Below are 4,946 nucleotides of genomic sequence, written 5' to 3' on the forward strand. Positions count from 1 at the left end.
AAAAAGATGGACCCTTTTTGTGACAGAATTATCACTTCTGTATATTTAGTATACTATAAATACTTTAGGGAAATTTTGAAATAGTGTTATTTGTTTCTATGTCCAAAGTCAAATAAATTCTATGGATGATCTTGAAGTCTTCATGCCATCATGTGAAGTTTAGGCCTACAAAGAAATCATCCAAGTAAAAGAAAGAGGTATTGTTAGAAAACAAATGATCTAAATACTATAGGTATTGAAAAAAATTCCTGTAAAATGTAATGTGAGAAAGTATGAAATATTTCAAGACCAGCAGATGGTGTAATGGTTTTGTTGCTGGACTCCCACACAGCCAACTGCATTTCCAGTCCTGTACCCAGTGCTTGATACTCACATTGGCACTTGTATGTGGATACCTAAAAATCTTGAGAGGAGAATGAACAAGAAGGGACTGCAGTGGAGCCATCTCCGCTGGAGGGGTGATTTCTCATTTTCTGTCTCTCTGTGTCGCTCTGTCTTTCCAGCGAACACATGTACCCGATAGCAAGAATCTCTCCCAAGAAAATAGAGAATATTTCAATGTAGACACATTGGCTCTGAAAAAGTCAATGTGTTATGAAGCAATTCCCATTGATAAAAGTATCCTTCTGACAATAGTCATTATTTTAAGAAGTACTTGTGTTTTTGCTCACGTAAAAAGATGGACCCTTTTTGTGACAGAATTATCACTTCTGTATATTTAGTATACTATAAATACTTTAGGGAAATTTTGAAATAGTGTTATTTGTTTCTATGTCCAAAGTCAAATAAATTCTATGGATGATCTTGAAGTCTTCATGCCATCATGTGAAGTTGCCTCAGGGGATCATGTGTTGCTTCACTCTAATTATGAGAATTCTGTGATGCTTGAAACGGACTCTAAAGGTAGGACCACTGTACAAATCTAAGGCCTTTTTATGCAGATTATTGAAATTGATGCACACATTGTGCAATGGAGCCCTGGATATTTTTGTGCTGCTCACCACAGAAGTATGCTGGTGGCCAGGTAGTTAAGGTGCTGCATGTGACCAATATGACACACATGACAGACCCTGGTTTCAGTCCCAGATCTGGCAACTTGAAACTCTCACTGGCACAGGTGTGTGCATGCCCAAAATCCCAAGAGGACAGTGGAGGAGAGGGGATTGTGGCATAGTCATCCCCCTGAGTGGTGATTGCTCTCTTTCCCCCATCTCTCTGTCTTGCTGTCTCTCCAGTGAGCCTAAATGCCCTAATCCAAAAACCACCGAGCCCCCCCCCCAAAAAAAGTAAGATCTGATCATGTTACCCCCTTGGTGAAAACCTGTCATTTCTCTTTGCTATAAGATTAATGATCTCAATCCTCCAGCTTTATCTACATGATTTATATTATCTTTGTTTATCTGTATCCCAGCCACTGTCTTCCAAGTTTGCTCCTGCAGTGGAGCTTTATATTTTCAATAATTTTAGCGAGTTAGAACTGACATATGATAAACTGCACACACACAAAGTGTACACTTGGTGGGACCAGCGGATGGTGTAATAGTTAAGTCTCTGGACTCCCATGTAGTAGACTGTAGTTAGAGTCTCAGACCGGGCTGCTTAAAAAACATGTTGGATGCGTGTGCTTGTGTGCCCAAAATTCCTAGAAGAGAACAAAAGTTGAAGGATTGCAGCGTGGCCATCCCCACTGAGGTGTGATTTTTCACTTTCTGTCTCTCTGTCTCTCCAGCATCTGCACATGCCCTAGAGCAAAAATCTCTCTCTTAAAAAAAATGTACACTTGGTATGTGTTTTTCTTTCTTTCTTTCTTTTTTTAAAGGTGTTTTCCATAGGGCATGTGCACCTGATGGAGAGCAGAGACACATGGAGATGGAAAGTGAGAAAACACTCACCCCCCCAGCGGGTAGCTATGCTGCAGTTCCTTTTCTTCCATTCTCCTCTCAGAATATTGGGCACCACGTACTTCTGCCTGACATAATTTTCATGCCACCAGTTCTGGGACTTGAGCCATGGTTGGCCATGTGAGAGTCCAGCACCTTAAATCACCATGCTATCTGCTGAGCCTTCATTTGTTAAGTCTTGACATATATATCCACATGAAACCATTGCAATCATCGATAGTTAACAGATCCATCACCTACGAAGCTCCTCATGGACCTTTTCAGTCTTTCAATATGAAGCCACCCATTGTGCTCCACAGTGTTTAAGGCATATTCTGTCTATCAGTAGTGTATGAGAGTTCCATTACACTTATTATTATAATTTTTCTTTTCCCCAGATTTTTTATTCTAATGAGTATGTTCTATGCATTTCATGGATTTAATGTGCATTAACCTAGTGTTGAGCATGTTTCTTTGTGCTTGTTTGTCGTCTGTATATCTTCTTCATCGAACTATCTTTTCAACTTTTGCCATTGAAAAAATTAGGTCATTTATTATCTAATTTGATTTGTAGAGTTTATAGTGGATATAATTTATGAGTTTTTTTTTTCTGTGATTCATTTTCCCAGTTTATAGTTTGACTTTTTCCTACTTAAATTATCCTTTGTTGTTTTAATTTTGCCAGAGGGCACATGAACTTACCGGGAAGAGACATAAAGTGAGTGCATGTGCATGCAAGAGAGAGAGAAAGCAAGCACCACCCATGTGGGAAAGTCATGCTGCAATCCCTCTTCCTCCATTTCTCTCTCCTGTAGGATTGTGGGCACTCACACACATGTGCCCAACATGGTTTTCAAGCTGCTGGATCAGGACTCAGACTGCATAGTTGTACACATGGAATCCAGAAGTGTCAGCCGCCACACCATAGGCTGGCCTAGGAGTCTCTTTTAAAGAGCAGAAGTTTTTAATTTTGAAGAGTCCAGTTTATCTGTTTGTCCAGTTATAGATTTTGCATTTTGTGTAATATCTAAGAAATCTTTGTCTAGTGTAAGCCACAAAGATTTTATCCCATGCTGGACTAGCAGTTAGTGTAATGGCCCCGGGGACACCCTCCTGTTGACCCCCACCGGCAGGTGGAAGATCCATCTGTGCTGTGGAGTGGCAGGGGGACACATGCTGAGACCAGAGAGGTCCAGAGGAACACCCAGGCCCCCGGGGGCAGTGCCAAGGAGCCTCCATGGGCCAGAGCAACCGTGCTGGGCTGCCGCAGGTGGCCAAGAGCAGGATGTGGCTGGGCAGCTGGGTGGCGGGTGGGTAGTCCTGCTGGCCTGGGTCACCTCAGGGCTGCATATGCACGCTGGATCCTGGTCCACAGCAGTCTGCACCTCCTGCTCAGTTCAAATTCAACTGCGGTTCTAGTGTTTCAATTAGGAACTTCTAGGCCAAAATGAGAGACTGGCAGTGCCAGTCTCTTTCTAAGGAGCTGGATGTGTGGCTGAGGATGCTCCTTCAGTACCTCCACATGCCATCCTAAGACAAACGGGTGCTCTGGGGACTAGTCTTGACTTTTTTTTTTTTTGGTAGGGAAGTCAATCCAAAAAAAGTCAGAAAAATTTGTCCAGAAAAAAAAATAATAAAGTCAAACATATGTCTCTTTATTTTTCCAGCAAATTTGGCCCATTTGATTTTTTACACAGAAGTAGTGTGGTAGACTCAGGGCTCAGCTTTTGAGAAGAAAGGCTCAGATGGAATACCTGTTTTCTGATTGGCATGCCTGAGTGCCTCTAAAACTTCACTCAAGTTCCAACAAGAAAAACCCACTTCAGCACTTTTCTTGGTCTGAGAAGTCATCTGATTTAAGTGACAACTAGTAGACAATTTATCTGTATTTATCAGACAAATCAGGAAAGTGGCAGTCAAGTTAGGTAATGCAAAAAAGGCACTGTGTTACGGGCAAATGGACTCACACTATATTAACTGCCCTGTGTAACTCTCGCTACTCCAGACCTCAGTACTCTAACGGGTAACGTGAGGTGGTGAGACCAGGTGATGTCCAAAGTCATGAATGGTCTATTTCAAAATCATGGTGTAAATGATCCTGATAGGTCATTGGGATAGTTATCGGAAATAACTTTTTTATAGCACATTGTCTTTTCATGTCAAGTATGCTAAAATTTTTCCACAATCTGGAGATCTTTGTTTTCCCAATGACACTTTTTTTCTATGTTCACTGAACTTCCAGGATCATAGTAACAGTTTAGTTTTGCCTAACTGTACAGTAATAAGAATTATTTTGTTTTAGGAATCACAGAAATTCATAGACATTTTGGATATAATATTTTACCATTTCTCTTGAACACTGATAACCTACTCTGATTCTCCTCCCGTTGAAATATGTTTCTTCTTGACTTTGTCAAAAAGCAGAGAATGTTCTTATCTGACCACTTTCTATCAAATGCCTGGGTCTTGTTATTTTTTATGGCTGAGTAGTATTCCATAGAATATATATACCACACTTTTCCAATCCATTCATCGGTTTGTGGACATTTAGGTTGGTTCCAATAGGCATACTGACTGACTTTTGGTTTTGGTTTATGACCAAGGAGTGCAAATCTCAGGTGACTTAGGTTAGTCTGTGAAACAACATGCTAAGAGTCAGGAACAAACAGCAATGAAAGAGGCCCATACCCTCACATAATGCCTGTGGCAGAGCACAAATCATCTCAGTTGAGATTTGTCTCAAAACAAACTGAATTACAATATTTTGAGATGTTCATCAATTTAGGCATTAAATAATAAACTCTTATTTTTGGTTGTTGAAGTACTGCTTGCATGCCACCCCCCCACACACACACACACCAACTATACTATACCTGCTGCAACAATGCCAAAACGTTGCACTCTGCAAAGCAAACTGAACTGCTCTAAGGACTTTTGGGGAAGGCTACTTGTTTCACATACTCTTTTTCTTAATTTTTAAAAATTATTCTTCATACATTAAATTGCTGTACATCATTTATATTGTGATGACCCAATAAAAAGAATTCTTCACCAGTGGTTTTTAAA

This window comes from Tupaia chinensis, unplaced genomic scaffold (assembly GCF_000334495.1).
Source record: "Tupaia chinensis unplaced genomic scaffold, TupChi_1.0 Scaffold000134_1, whole genome shotgun sequence".
Classification (NCBI taxonomy): Eukaryota; Metazoa; Chordata; class Mammalia; order Scandentia; family Tupaiidae; genus Tupaia; species Tupaia belangeri.